Source organism: Phascolarctos cinereus, unplaced genomic scaffold, assembly GCF_003287225.1.
Source record: "Phascolarctos cinereus isolate Bilbo 61053 unplaced genomic scaffold, phaCin_HiC Scaffold_726;HRSCAF=1367, whole genome shotgun sequence".
Taxonomy (NCBI): domain Eukaryota; kingdom Metazoa; phylum Chordata; class Mammalia; order Diprotodontia; family Phascolarctidae; genus Phascolarctos; species Phascolarctos cinereus.
This window is the reverse complement of record NW_027556098.1, coordinates 328832017-328848768: the sequence shown is the minus strand read 5'-3', so window position 1 is coordinate 328848768 and position 16752 is coordinate 328832017. Positions and strand designations below refer to the sequence as shown.

General features: G+C 36.2%; 1 protein-coding gene across 3 annotated transcripts in view; it reads left to right on the top strand.

The window, feature by feature from the left end:
• The window catches only part of DLG2 (discs large MAGUK scaffold protein 2), a 1818644-nt gene that overhangs the window by 241329 nt on the left and 1560563 nt on the right, over nucleotides 1–16752 (top strand). The window lies entirely within an intron of this gene.

The following is a 16752-nucleotide window of genomic DNA, read 5'->3' as shown; positions in this document are numbered from 1 at the left end:
CTCCCGACACTCTCCCGTGAGCTCTAGACAGGTTACCAATTATTCCGTAACCCTTGAGGGCTTAATCTTGCCCGGAGGTGGGGAGTGGGGGGGGGGCGTTGCTGCTGTCTGTGATATGACTGGTGCTGAACCTGGAGACAGCAGTTTACAAAATTCTACTTCACAAAGGTTTGTTTCGGCGCTTATTTAATTTTGAAAGTGTTGATTTATGTTTATTTACTCTCTTAAATGTTTTCCCTTTGGGGTTTACAAAATCAATGCGAAACCCAGACAGGGAAACCAAATCAAAAGGTGGCGCAGTTACCGGAGAAGTTTTCAGCTAATGACTGACCCACCCCAGGTGCTTTTCGTTCTCTAGAAAATTAGTCTTAGTGGTTTTTGGAGAGGTTTAGTCTTTCACTTCTCCAGAGCGGAAATGTTTTATCCTAGTTGCCAGTGTATCTGAAATGTTTGATCCTCTGAATATTGACACTTTCAATGTGACAATGTCTTTAGTTACTGAGCCATCAATCATCACTCAGCATCAATGTTCTTAGTGCTTGTCCCTACTTTCTTTTCCGTAGAAGATTTAACTTTTCCTTTTCTAGGGAAAATACTGGTAATGTCTCTCCTGGACTCTTAAAAAGAAAAAAAGCTTCAATACACATGACCAGAAATAGACAAGTTCACTTTTCTCAATTATTAAAAATCACAAATGTCCCATTTCTCGGTAAGAGCTTCATTGTAAAAGGCAGCATTCAGGCGGAGAGACCACCTCAGGTAGTGGCATGAATACAACCTGCTCTTTGTTTTACACATCTTTAAGGAAATTTATCATGTGTGTGACATTTTTATAATGCCTTAAAGTTTGCAACATACAACTCATTATAGATATCAACTCACTTGAGGCTCACCAACAACCCTGTGAGGTAGAAAGTGTAGCTATTACTATGCCCATTTTTACAGATGAGGAAACTGAGTCAGGAAGATTAAGTGACTTACTCATGGCCACACAAGATCTATACTTTTTACTCACATTTTACACCCAAAGCTCAATGAGGGAGATGATTTTTCTCATATTTATAATTTGTACCTAGCTATCTGTTTAATAAAAATTCATTGACAAGAAGACTACAACTATGAAAATGGAAGAATAATACATACACATCAAAATGAATGTAGTAAATGTATAAAGATTAGTTACAACTCCAGTTAAGAGACATGAGAAGGCACTACCCAATCCAGCCCTTAAAAAAGGTGGGAGGTCTACAGGTGTTTCACATTGCACGTGTTTTCAGACTTTTTTTATGTATTGATTGGTTGTGCTGATTTTTTTCCTTTTTCTTTCTTACAAAAATGCTGTTTGATATATGGGATGACTTTTGGAGCCATAATTTTTGGAAAATTATGATGGCATGAAAAACATAAAACATAAAAAGCCCCCTTACTTTAAAACTATTTGTTAGCTAGCCTGAATGATTTTGGTAGTCTTGTGGGGTACAGCATGAGATATAGTGAAAAGCAAGTTGGATTTAGAATACTAATTCTCCTAATTCCTACTTATGTGACCCAGGTTGTCACGTACCTTCTTTGGGCCTTAGTTTACTCATTTGAAAAATAAGGTTAATGGAATTCATTATATCTAAGACCTTTTTTTCAGCTCTAAGATTCTATCTTCTGTAGCCAGAAGATTCTGTTACATGGTCCTTTCTACCTTAAACATTGTCAGTTCTGTGTTCTAACATCAATTTGTAAGATAATTTCCAATACTAATACTTCTGATTTCTGAGATATATAGATATAGATAAAGATACACACACATATACATACATACACATATATGTCTCCTAAGATTTGTAAGTCTCACTTTTAGTAACTTTTGAACTACTACGTTCCCTACAGAATGAGATTTATGAGTAGGGGATCAATTACTATTGTAGTAACTTGATTTTCTTTTTTCACTACTTAAAGAGTTTATGGAGTTGTCAGAAGTTGTATGTACTAATTGTGGTCATAAAGTAGTTAAGAGCTGCATGATATAGTCATGAAAGTCATGGATTACTAGAGTTGGAGATTTGGATTTAAATACCACCTCAGCCACATAGTAACTGTATGATCTTGAAAAGTCTCTTAATTGGACCTTTCAGTTGACCTACTTGTAAAGTGACAAGGTTAGATACGTTAGATGTCATTTAGATAAACTAGGTATCATTTCTTTTCAGTGGTATGAGGTTATCATTAGGGCTTTTGAGACCACATTTTAGGGTAGACATTAATAATCTGAAGCTTATCCAGGTTAAAGTAGCCTGCAAGTTTAGAGGAATAGAAATCATGACATTTGGAATTGTTTATTTAGCTTGGAGAATAGATTCTTGGGTAGACATAATTTCTGTCTTGAAAATCTGATGAATATTCAGGTGAAAAAGATTAATTTTGTTCCTCTCCCCAAACAGCAACCACAGGACTAGTAGCAATAGTGTATATTAAAAGGAACTAGATTTTTACTCAATATAAAGACAATACTTTGTAAAAATTAGAAATATTAAAATACAATGGACTATCTTATTAAGTGATATACCTTTAGACATTGGAGGTGTTTCTTGGGAAATTTAGAGGGAATTCATATTGTTTTTATGCTAAATGGCAGAAGGAAGGAGGGGTAAAGTTCGAAGATCAATTCACTTTAGAGAAGATCTGAATTCAAATTCTCCCACTATCAATTAATTCACTGTGACTTTAAGTTAGTTAATCTCCCTAGGCCTAAGTTTTCTCATCTATCCAATGAATTAAGCTAAATGATCCCGATATCCATTATCCTATTAGTCACAGAATCTCAGAACAAGAAGATACCTCAGAGGTGTCCTCTACATCAACCTGTATCCTACTAAAAATCTCTGAAGACTGATCATCCAAATTTTGAAGATATTGGTCAATTTTGAGATTTTATAATTTTATGCACACACATATCCACACCAATAAACGGAGAGTTATCCTTCCATACCACCACCTCCCCCATTTTGAATATAATGCTATAATGGTATATATATAAGTAATAGTTTCAGGTTAACATCCATTCCAAATGTTTAAAAACTATTTCAAAGAGTTAAGTGATAATTAGTAAAGGTGAATTATTAGACAAGGGAAATTAAGCACAAATCACCAATCTAGTAAGATAGGCCAATGGCCTAGGGAATGATGTCTAATTTGCATTCATGCCTTTGAGCATGTTTTTCAAAGAGGGTTCTTTGATTGCCTTAAGCATTCTCATGATTCTCAAGATCCTGTTAGGAGAAAGTGCATATCTTTTTACTTTATAGTTCTAAATAAAACTTTATATTAAACTTTCTTTTCTTTTCTTTTATCTGGTTTCTCTAAAAAAATGTTTTTTAAAGAAAAGATATTGAACATACTTCAGATTAAAAGAATAAAATAAATAGAGAGATTATATGGCAGCAAAAAATAAAAAAAATCTGGCATGGATATATAAGGAGAACTCAGTAATTTTAGATATATTTTTAGCTGTTTTTTTGTGATCTGACTTTATGACCTCTTAAAATTTTCATATTGTGCATTATAATTAAAGGTGTTACATTGTAATAAAATGTAATCCAACTTTGGGAGGCATTTTGGCATGGGAGTTAATTGTTAAAGATCCCAAATTTGAACACTGGCAGGCACTTCCAATGACCACTTAAGTTATCTTGAGTGAGTGCCTTAACTTCTTTGTACCTCAGTTTCATCATTTGTAAATTGTTCATGAGGAGGATGCAAAATATTGGTTAAGAGCAAAAGTAAATATCATGATTTTATTAAAGAATCCTTCAGCAACTCTGCAAGAAACATTGAGGAAGGGACCATAACTTTTCTAAACTGTGTATTCACATATTATATGCTTAATAAATATATGCTGAATTAAATAGAATTGATTTGCTGCTAGGGAACAGGAGGCTTTGGGGAATAGTATACTCTGGAGCTGTCCAACTTGTAAGTGCTGAAGAGCCTTGCTTAGATATATAAAAGTCCTCCAGAGAGGAAAAAAAATTTAAAAAAAGAACAATTCTGGGACTTGAAAGGAGTGGACACCAATAGTTTACCATGTTCAGAAGGGAAAGAAGTAGCTGGTCCTTCTTTCCCCTTTCTCTTTTCTCTCCCCTACTTATTTTTTTTTCCCTCTCCACCTTTCTTCATATTGAGAAACAGTTTGAGGTAGAGGAAAGAGAACTAAACTTGGTATCTGATGGCCTGTTGTCAGTCCCTGATTTACCACTTACTAGTTGAGTAAACTAAGGCAAGTCACTTAACCTAGCCGAGCTTCCATTATTTCATCTGTAAAATACTGATAATAATACCTATAGCAAAGTGAATGCTAGAGTTTGAATTAAGATACCAAGGTTCAAATCCCAATTTTGATACTGACTGGATCATGCTGCTAAGCAAGTAGTCTAACCTCATTGTGCATCAGACAATTCCTTTGATTTTCACTACTAAATCACAGGGGCATTTTGATCTGTGCCAGTGGATGGCATTCCTTGGATAGATTCATAGTTCCTTCACACATATGTGTAATACTTGCATGACCCATTTCATAGGGTTGTTGTGAGGACATCAATTTGCAAGCCATATGGTGATATAGATAATGAGTTGTAGTTGCATGTTATGGTTCTTCTTTCTATGAATTAAAATCTGTTGAGCTGAACTTCATATTCATTGGTCCTGGTGCTGCTCTGTGAAGCCACACAAAATATCTTTTTTTTCTCTGTAATTGTTTCTGTAGTTACTAGTAACTTTCTGTATCATCCATGTCAGCTGGCAATAGATTTTTGCATTTAAAATGATCTCTGATAACTAATTGCTTAGGGATAAGAATTTTGTTTACCTCAATGTAATCAGTTTAAAGCCTGTTTTTAGATACTTATAGGCATTTGCCACTTGTCAACATGAGTTAAGGGCTTATACTGGTGTAATCTATTTTGAGAATATTCAGTATATATAAATTCAAACTTTAAATGGACACATTGGAGAAAAACTTTTTTTTTTACAAAAAGATGCTTTTCTTTGTAGAATCACAGTTCAGCACTGGGCAAGTGTGAAAGTTACTAGGGATACAGCTTCAGTTGCTTTTTAGATAGTGTCCATTATTAGAGTGGTAATAGTTACACTGTATTCTCCCTTGATTAGACAATTTCTGGAACACTGTGTTCAGTTCTGGGGACCCCATTTTAATGATGACAGTGAGACATTACAGAAGTTAGAACATAGCTAGAGGAGAATAAACAGAATGGTGAGAGAACTAGACATGATACCAACGAGGATTGATTGAAGAAACTGGGAATGTTTTTCCTGGAGAACAGAAGACTCAAGGGAGACATGATAGGTGAGTTCAAGGATGATGAATGTATGGTATCAAATATTAGAGCTGAACTTGCTCTATTTGATCCCAGTGAGCAGAAATTGGTGTGATGGATAGAAGTAAAACTAAGTGGAAAATATAGGCTTGCTAGAAGGAAAAAAAAACAACTTCCAAACAGTTGTTCAAAAGTGAAATGGACTGCCTCTCAAGGAAACATGAATTTCTTGTTGTTTATTTTTGCCTTATGTGTGTTATCTGTCCTGATAAAATGCATTCTTCTTGAAGTCCTGGATAGTTTCATTTTTACCTTTATAGCACCAGTGACTGCTACTGACTGAAAGAGTCTTTCTTCCAGGTATGAGGCAGATTAGATGGCCACTGACTGTGATTCTCATTTAATTTGTAAATACAGGGAAGATGCAGCAATAAATGGAATTTGGCACAGTGGATGGAAAGTTTGATTTGAGGACAGGAAGCCTGATTATGAATCTGCTTTTAGCCATTTACTAGCTGTGTCACTTTGGGTTTAGATCTCTAAACTCCTTCCAACTCTGAGATTCCTTGATACTGTGACAGCAGCCTCAGCTTCCCAGATTGGTAATTCTAGTAACACTGTGCTCAGGGACAAGTCAGTGTGTTTCAGTTTTTCCATCTATAAAATAGATCTCACACTTACTTAACTGGGTAGGTAGAAAGACATATAAATTCTTTGTGACAGTGATAACAATCTGACGATGATCACTTTACAGATGGTTCTGCTTTCAAGTTATTCCTCAGGTATGGAGACTATAGACAGGCAATAAAATTGGGAAAAGTATCAGCTTCTCATATTACATGAGGATAACCATAAGTGAGGGAGAGCAAAACTCAAACGGAAGGCATTTTAAAAATACACTGAATGGGTATTAGCAATTTCTATGAATAAAATGATAATAATAGCTCTATAGTAATTCAGGGTACAATTTATTTATGACAGCCCTGTGAAGCAAGACATGTAAGTATTTTTAGCCTTGTTTTACAGATGAGGAAACTGGGGTTCCAGAACAGTAAAATATCTTGCCCATGTGGCCTGGGAAGCAAGGTATACAAACCTGAAAAGCAAAATGAAGCCAGTGCTGTATAATGCAGCCTAAATTGGTGTGGGAACTGAAAATGAGAGTTGAATTTTGGCAGTTGACAGGTCTTGTAGACTGGTTGTGTAAAAGATTTAAATAGGCAGAGTGACACAATAGAAAGAACACTGTCTTTTGAACTGGAGGGAGAGAATAAGAATTTATTGAGCACCTACTATGTGCTCAGAACTGTGTTAAGAGCTTTACAAATATTATTTCATGTGATTTTCACAACAAACCTGTGGAATAGGTGAACCTGAGTTCAAATATTGCCTCGGTCACTTACTACCTATATGACTTTGGTCAAATCATCTAACATTCAGTCAATAAGACTTCCTAAATATCAACTCTGTGCCAAGCATCTTACTATACATTGGGAATAGAACTACAAATAAATGTAGCAGTCCCTACTCATTCCCCTCTGGCTATACTTCTGACTGGACTTTACCACCATGACTCAGTTGCCTTCTTACTCTGGAACATCCCTCTTCCATGCCAGCCCTATTTTCCTATTGCTGAGTTCCTTCTAGGGCTACCATTTTGGAGACAGGACCAGTCTATCTATGTATTATTCCTTTTCAAGCTGTGATTTTGACTCTCTCTGAACACTGTGTCCCTGGATGGGCATCTTCTCTTCCTCCTCCCTTTTAAGTTTTTTTTTTTTAGTATTTTTTATTCCTTCATAAGCTCCTTGAAGACAGAAACCAATTTTCTTTTTGCTTGTATTTGTATCCTTAGCCTAAGCAATGTACTTGGTGCATAGTAGGTCTTCAATAAATGCTCATTTCCTGCAAGCCTGCTTAATCCAACTCCTCCATTCTACAAATGAGGAAACTGAGTCTCCCCCTCCCTGAAAAAAAGCTAGGCAGATAAGCATTTCTGCTAGCTTCCAGGTTATTTTTACTATAGGCAGTACCTGTTTATAGGAACTCAATTTCCTTTTCCACATATACACACAGCTTGTGTAGCCTTGACTCCCTGACAACGGATTCATCCTCATCCAATGTTGCATTCCTGCTTCAGCTATTTCAAACCCTAGGGTCATACAAACCCTATTTTTAAAAAAAGTTTTCTCATTTTTATTTTCCAGGTTTTAAAAAATAATTTTAAATTTTTTTAAGTAATTTTTTAAAAAAATAATGATCCTCCTATTGCTTCCCCTCCCAATTAAACAAATTAAATAAATAAAAGGTCTGAAAAACAAACACCTGAAAACATATCTGCTTATTTGGCAAAACAAATTCCTGTGTAAGCCATATCCAAAAGTATATGTCACTGTATTTTAAGTTTATCACTTATGTGATAAAGGAAGTGAATGGAAGGTTTCGTCTTTATTCTTTTAGATCTGTATGGGCAGAATTCTAAAGTCTGTTTTTCTCTAAAATGTCATCACTATATAATTTGTTCTAGTTTTCCCTACTTCTCTCTGCATCAGTCCATAAAGGTCTAACTAGTTTTCTTTGAAATAGTCCATTTTATTGAGATTTTCCATTTTATTGTTTCTTTAAAAATTTTTTTAAAAATTATTATTATTTTTGTTTTGGTGAGGCAATCAGGGTTAAGTGACTTGCCCAGGGTCACACAGCAAGTAAGTACTAGTGTCTGAGGCCAAATTTGAACTCAGGTCTTCCTGACTCCAAGGATGGTGCTCTATCCATTGCACCACCTCACGGCCCCTTATCATTTCTTATGGCACAAGAACATGGCACAGTTTGTTTAGAGATTCCCCATAAGAGGACATCCTCTTAGTTTATAATTTTTTGGCTATCATAAAAAAAGAGCTGCTGTAATTTTTTAAACATATCAGTCTTGTTCCTCTTTCATTTCTTTGGCATATAGTCCTACTAGTGGTAAAGCTAGGTCAAAGGGTATATACAATTTGTTGATTTTGAGGGCTTAGTTCCAAATTGTTTTTGAGAATATATGAACCAATTCAGTTGCTCCAAGAGTATACAATGTACCTGTTTTCCCACAGCCCTTTCAAAATCTGTCATTTTTGTTTCTTGTCATCGTCAGTCTGGTAGGTATGAAGTGGAAGTTGCTTCAGTGTAGTTCTCTAGTTATTAGTGATTTAAACCATCTTAAAAATATGCTTGTTGATAGATTCTTTTGAAAACTGCCTGTTCATTTCTTTGACAATTTCTGTATTTGGGAATGGCTCTTAGTCTTATGAATTTGAATCAGTTCCATATATATATCTTGGATGTGAGAACTTCATGAGAGAAACATGCTACTAAGTTTCTTTTATCACTAGTTACTCATTTCTCTTCTATTTTTTACTGCATTAGACTTATTTAAAAATACTTTTAAAATTGTATATAATCACCGTTCTACTTTTTATTTTCTGTGATCTTCTCTATCACTTGTTTAGCCATGAATTCTTCCCCATCCACATATCTAAAAGGTAATTTTCCCTTGCTTATCTATTTTTTTAATGAGATGATATTTCATAATTAGGGCATGTATCCAAATGCCTACTCTCAAAGACCTTATATTCAAATGGGCAAGTGAAGTACTTATATAGGAATATGCAGAATAAATATGAAGAGAAGTTTTCTCATTAGTAAAATGCAGGACATGGACAAGATTACCTTTGAGCCCCTTCTAGCTCTGGATCTGTAATATTATACATAGGTAGAAGAGTCAAAGAAGATTTCAAGATCTCAATTTTTGAAGTCAGGAAGAATAGATAAATGGGTCCACTGATAGACAGAAGTTGGGAAGGGAAATCAATTTGCAGGTTTGGGGCAGGATGCTGATGAGGACTTCATTGACACAGGCAACATTAAAACAAGCCTTTTAAAAATACTTCATTTGGTCCTTATAACAGTGTCATGAGGTAGATCCTCAAGGCGTTATTATCCTCCATTGTATAGAGGATAAAACCCAGACTCAGAAAGTTGGAGTGATTTGCCTATAAGTGACACAATTCAATATTGGACACAGGATTAAAACCTGTGTCTCACCTGACTTCAAGCCCAACAATTGGCTATGAGGAGATAGAATCCAAATGGAAATGTCCTGAAACAATTGTGAAGATCTGAAACTGGGGTAAATGATCAGGAATGGTGATACCAGTTGTAGAGATATTTGCCTAACAAGGACAATGGAAGCCATTAAAATAGATCAAATGCTTTTGTCTGGGAATGAATGTGAACAGTGAAGAGCAAAGGGACAAGGGAAGAGCCATGAAAGATTAGTTAAAAGTGAAAATGTCTAGAATTCACAAAAATTTTAATTTGACACCTGTGGTTATTTCTGTAGATGCATGAATAACCTAGAAGAGATTTTTTAAGATATTCAAACTTTGGAATGTTTGCATATTTTGAGGTTCATCTATCACTGAATAGACTCTGTCTTAACCTATTAACACAATATCAGTGTGTTATCACCAGAGAAGGCAATGGCTAGAAGTTTATATAATTTGTACTTAAGAAAAAAAAAACTGACCTGGAAAAGGAAAATGAAAAAGGAGCTAATGAGCAAAATCAGTGCAGAATGTACCTAGCAAGCAGGCCAGGCAAAACTGTGGTTGAGTCACTTCAAACATTCACCTCTTTCCCCTACCCCGACCCCCACCCCCCAAATTGCTGTTGAGTCTACAGAATTCAAGATTGGGATATGACCCAGACTTAGCTGAATCGTTTATAAAGCCGTTTTGCTTTGAACTTATTTAGAGAGATTCAGGATTAGCCCAAAAGGTTAGCTGGTGAGTAATAACAATTCAATTTCTGGATAAGTCTAAGATTTACAGAGCACTTTCTTCACTACATCTCTGGAAGACAGATAGTGCAAGTGTAAATAGTGCTATTTTACAGATGAGAAAATGAAGGCTCAAAAATATTGAAATGCTCCTCCAAGATGCCATGGGTATTTAGAGTCAAAGCTGAGATGTGAATCCAAGCCTATTACCTCCAAAGCCAGAAATCTTTTCAGTATAGTATCTTGCCTTTTAGATGAGACTTGTCATTTATTGTGTTGTTCATAGGTAGGTAGATGACAGAATGTATAGTGTGTCAATCTGAGATTTTGGAAGACCTGAGTTGAAATCCTGGCTCAGATACTTTCCAGCTGTGTAACTCTGGTCAAGGTACCCTGAGCCTCAGTTTCTTCACCTGTAAGATAGAAGACAATTATAGCACCCACCCTACACGGTTTTTGTGAGCATCAAATGAGGTAACATATATAAAATGCTTTAAAAATCTTAAAGCATTATACACATGCTAGATAATATTACTTCATTTTAGTGACTTGCCTTTGAAAATACTTGATTTAAAGCTTTAGAGCCAGGGTGTCCTGGGCACATAACTTGGAGTATGCATTAAGTAATGGAGCTGTGTAGGTGTTTGGGAATTAAAGAGCTGAGAACCAGAAATGGTCACTTCTGTCTTTTGCTTGCCAGAAAAAAATACAGAGTCATTAGGCTGGCACTCAAGACTCTTCACAATCTGGCTTCATCCTTTGGTTGCTACCTTACCTCAAACTCCTTCCTCCATGAATTCTTCAGTGCACCCAATCTGGCCTCTGTTTCCATCCTCTCCTCCTTGTGTGTGCTTTGCTCATATCATCCTACAATGGTCTCCTTGCCCATCTTTGCCTGTTCAGAGACTTTCAAGGCCCAATTTCAACTTTGCAGAAATTTCAGGACCTCCAGTCTTTCAAAACTTTCAGTCATGGAAGTGGTCTGGCCCTCCGTATTTCTCTTATAGCATGTTGTTTAGACCTCTTGTTAGCACTTATACTTTAATTTGTATTGTAGTTATCTATGTGTTGTATGTTACCTTCTTGAGGTTAGACACCACCTTGTTTTCACCTTTTTCCCAATGCTTGTCCTTCATAAATGTTTTCTGACCTCCACAACATCTCTCATATTTGTTCCTTCTCTTACTAACTCAGCCTTTTCCTTAGTTCAAACCTTTATCACCTTTTGTCTGGACTGTCACAGTAGCCTTCTAATTAGTCTCTTTGTATCCAGTGTCTCTTCTCTCCAGTTAATTCTACACAAAGTAGAAGTGATTCCCTCCTGTATGGAATACACTGTTTTCTCACCTCTGACTCAGAATTGCTAGCATCCTCCAAAGCACAGATTTTACATGAGGTCTTTCCTGATGAACCTAGTTTTAATGTGCTCTCTCTTTGAAATTACTTTGTACATTCTCTATGTTTACTTATCTTTATACATGTCAATTCCCCGCCCAGTAAAATGTCAATTCCTTGGGACAAAGACTATTTTTGTCATTGTCTATTTATCTTCAACTCATAGCATAATAAGCTTACCCATAGTAGGTACTTAATACATTTTTGGTCAATTGAAATATGTAAATTTCCATAACTTATTTGGGAATGGGGGATAATCTATTTTATAATGTAAACAAATTTCCATACCTTAGAGAGTAAATCAATCAAACATTTATTAAGCAGTGTGTGAGGCACTATGCTAAGCTCCTCTTTATTAATGCTTTTTGGAAGGTCATGGCCTAACTCCTTAATAAATCACAGTCTGGACCTCCTGATGTAGCACTGGATGAGGCATTAATTATGATGTTAATGGATTTCTCATTGATGTTTATGTAGAAGAATGTGCTGGGTCATATTATGTGCCTGGGTGCCTTAGTACAGGATTGATTGTGGTGTCATATCTTTACATGCTAGTTCAAATGACTGGGTCAGGATGAATGAAAACATTGTCCAATGTTTTCAGCTGTCTCACAAATAAAGTAGTGTTTGGGGAATGTAAATATGGACAACAAGCCAAAATATTCTTACATTTTTAAAAGGAAAAAAATAAGCATTGCTCTTAGACAATCATCTATTGCGTTATCTCTATTGCAGTTTCTCCAAATCTGTGAGGTAGTTTAAATCCTTTTGTTTCGTGACTGCTGTTGGAAAAAAATTCATTCATTATAGATTATAGGTCATAGGAAAATGAACTGGTCTAGCATCCATGTTTTACATTAAACCAATTAGGGATTTATGATAACATATATGTGTATTTCGCTTAAGAACAAGACTAGATGTGATATGCTAATTTTGATATAGCCTAATAATGGGTCTGTGCACCCAATAGACACTAAAATGTTAATTGGCTGATTTTCCAGTGACTAAGTTTCTCAATTTGATTCCAGAATAATACCTCCAAACATACTGCAATTTTGCCAAGTACCTTTTTGTAACTCACATATTAATTAATTAATAACTATTATATGCTCAACATTATGCTTGGCTCTGTGGGTGGGGGTGGGCGGAGAAGATGATAATAGCAATAATTCAGATTTTTGTATTTGGTTGTAATCTATAATTTCTTTCTTTTAAAAGATGTGATATATTTTGTATTGGTGCAACGTATACTTCCCAAGAAACACTAAAAGGGCCCACTCCCACAATGGACATTCCCCAACAATTTAAGCAAAACCATCTAATGATCAATGAATGAATAATCAAGCTTTTATTAAGCACTTATTCTATGTCAGGCACTGTGCTGTGTTAGATAAGGCAGTTTTCTTTTTCACTGAAAAAGTTTATATACTGAAGACAACACATATAGGAAAAAGTAGAAGGTAGAGGATGCAGGGAAGGAAGGAAAGAAAGGGACAAATATTTTTAAGTGTGTAGGCATTGTGTTAACTGCTTTACATGTATCTTGTTTGATCCTCAAAAGAACCATGAGATATAGGTGCTTATATTACTCCCATTTTACAATTAAGGAAACTGAGGCAGACAGAAGTTAAGTGACTTGCCAAAAGTCATAGAGTTGGTAAGTATCAAAGGCCAGATTTGAGCTCAGGTCTTCCTGACTCCAGGTCCAGAACACCACCCTCTGTAACACTTAACTAGTTCATTTCCACCCTTTTTATTGATGACAAACCTGAGCCTCAAAAGAAATGGCGTGCCCCATCAATGGTTATATAGTTAGATAGTAAGTGGTGGAGCCAGGATTTCATCTCAGCTTTTCTGAATCCAAATCCAGCTCTCTTCTGAATATAAAATGCTATCCTTATTTCAGTAGGTAGTGACTTGTATTTGTTCAGGATTTAAGTTTGAGGATCTGGGCCAGATTTCCAAAGTAATTCCTACAAAATCCAAAGCTTCTTTACTTATGTCAAGGGAAGGGGAAGCAGGTTGTTAAAAAGCTATAGAAAGAAATAGTATACTTGTCTTCTCATTCATTTATTCAACAACGATTTATGATGATTTGACATTTACATAGAGCTTTAAATGTTGCCAAACACTTTTCACATGCTCTCATTTGTGTTTTACCAACAGCCCTGTGAGAGTCAGGTATTACTATCCCCATTTCACAGAGATATAAATGAGGTTCAAAGATGTTCAGGGTCTTATCCAGTTGTCACAAAGGGGCAAGACTTGAACTTGAGCCTCCCAAACTCTTGAGTCCATCATTCTATAACACACTAAGACACACTAAATGTTATATTAAGCACTGATGGGGACAAAATGTTCATTGAAATATGTTCTATACCTACTAAAACAGAACAATAACTGTATGAGAGAGATTAAAAAGTACTCTACAAGGTTTCTCTGAAGAAATCAAGATCATTTCTCACTGGAAAGATCAGAGAAAGCTTAATCATATTTAATTTGGGTCTTTAAAGAAAGGAGGCAGTGTGACATAATGGATAGAAAGATGGCCTTGGAGTTAAGACCTAAGTTTAAAAAAAACACCAGACATTTATCAACTGCGTGACACTGGGTAAATCACTTAAAACATCTCAAAGACTTAGTTCCCCTATCTGTAAAATCAGGATGCTAATAGCACAGACCTCACAGGACTTTTGTGAGGATCAAAATAGAGTAATAGGTGTAATGTGCTTTACAAACATTAAAATATTGCATAAATACTACCTATTGTTGCTATTAACACTCCTTGCTCAATTTATTTTTTGAATTTTAGCTTCTCATCATTAGCCATTACACCTTGGCAATTTTTCTGCCTGGAAGACTGCTCTTCTGATTGGTGAGTTCCTGGCCTAAAACATCGTTTCATCAGTGGCTCCAGCCATGCTTACTTGACTCTTATCTGAATTTCTCAGCTTCTTCCATAGCATCCTGAACCCCTTCTAATTGGTACCTTCTCTTCTTCCCCTCCTCTTTCCAATTATCCTTGGCTAATGCAGGTGAATACTTTCTCTGTGTAAAGTAGTTAACACACTTAAAGTGCCAACACACTTAAAAATATTTGTCCCTTTCTTTCCTTCCTTCCCTGCATCCCCTACCTTCTAGTTTTTCCTATATGTGCTGTCTTCTTCCATTAGTATATATACTTTTTCAGGGAAAAAAAAACTTGGTCTTAGAAATTTTCTTATAGCCTTGAGAGATTATGTGATTTGCCCAAAGTTAGCAACCAATATGTGTCAGAAGTAGGACTTGAACTCACATCTTCCTGCCTCCAACACCAATTTTCTGTCCCCTACAACATGCTTCCTCTCCTTACTATTGCTATTATTACTATCATTATTTGGGTTAGGGGTAGAAAATGTTGTGTGAGTGAAAGTGGGTCACCTGGATCAATTCTGGGGTTTTATGTTGGGAGAATAGAAAACTTCTCCCATACCATTGGATGATGACAGTAGACAGCTCTATGGAGATCTGACACAGGGCTGTGTCCTTGGCATTCCTCAGTAGAGCCAGGAAACGTATCTGGCAGGTCCTGTGCACTGCAGAGATGGTGAGGCTGACCAGTCAGTAATGGGGAGAAGCCAAGTTACACATTCTGTAAGTGGTGAGGAAAGAGGAGTCCCCACATTACACAGTTGTAGAGTATTAGAGCTGGAAATTACATTAGGGGTCATTGAGCTATTTCCCTTCATTTTACAGATGAGAAAATAGTTTGACTAAAGCTAGTGAGTGTCAGAGCTGGTATCCCAACCCCACATTTTCAGGTTTGTAGCTCAGTACTGTTCTTTGTACCATGATGCCTCTTTCCTTTCTAATTGTGCTGAGAAGCAATGCTCAGAGTGAGAGTCTTTCTCCTCCCATACCAGGAGGATGCTGAACTCACCATGTGACTCTAAGCAAGTCATTAACATTGGTTTTCTTCTTTCAAATTGTGGATGATTCCATAATAGAATTATGAGGGTATTCTTATACACAAAGCACATTTTGGTGGTAGAGAAGATACTGTAATGGATAGATGGTCAATATTGTTATCATCAAAGTAAATTCATGCTCTATCATATTCTAGCTGATGGCCATTTTCCTCTTTTGCTCTCGCCTTCTTAAAAAGTTAGTTTTGAATAATAGTAAACCATGTTTTCCTCTGTGTTTTCCTTTTCTAAAAGGGCCCAATAACCATGCAAGGGAAAAAGATGTCTCTTTGGAATTCTACTGCCTGCTTAATTCCCACAGAAGCTATCTTGAGGTTTTGTTAAATGAAAACATTTTTTCTCCATTTCTGAGCTGTGTGTGTTGGAGGAGTTATGCTCCCAGAAAATTGCTACAGTTGGTCTGTAAACCCCAGGAAAAAGGTTTTATAATGAAAATGCTGACAGGTCCTTATCTATAGCAGTATGAGTAGTGTTGCTATGATCTCATTTACTGTAGAAACTGGCTTCTTATTATGGCTAAAGAGGAGGGCAAGCTTCCTCCAGAGCTTTGATGTTGTGAATTTTTTATCATGAAAAATTCATGCAGAAAGAGCTGGAGGGAAATGGGAAGACAGAAACGTATGAAGGGTGACCTCTATACCTGAGGTAATTCATTAGCTCAAACTGCAGTCCATTTTGTAATCAAATGTGACTGGATAGTGGGGCATAGGCTGCTGGCTCATTGAAAGAGTCGTTTCTTTGGGATTGGATCATGAGATCATTGAATGAAAACTAGAAGTGACCTCAGAGGTCTTCTAGTCCAACCCCCTAATCTCATAAATGAGAAAGATATATGCCTGAGATGAAACAGGGGGTAAGTGGCAGAGCCAGCTTGTGAAACCAAGTCTATCGACTCAAAAGCCAGCTTTCTTTGACTTTTGGTGCACCCACTTATAAACATCTAGAAACACAAGGTTGTACTGAGATAAAGGATTAGAAGTCATCTAATCTAATCTGTTGCCTTAGAAGTTCAAATCCAGCCTCAGACACTTACCAGCTGACCCTGGGAAAGTCATTTAACCTTTTTATATTTCTTCATCTGTGAAATTAGGATATTACAATTAGTCTTGTAGCCTTCACTTAAAGGACTTAAGTGATGGAGAACTCACTGAATCATGAAGTAGCCTCTTCCTTTTTTGACAACTCTAATTGTTATTTTTTTTTTGCTTTTTATGGAACAGAGATCTGCCCCCAATTCATCCTGTTTATG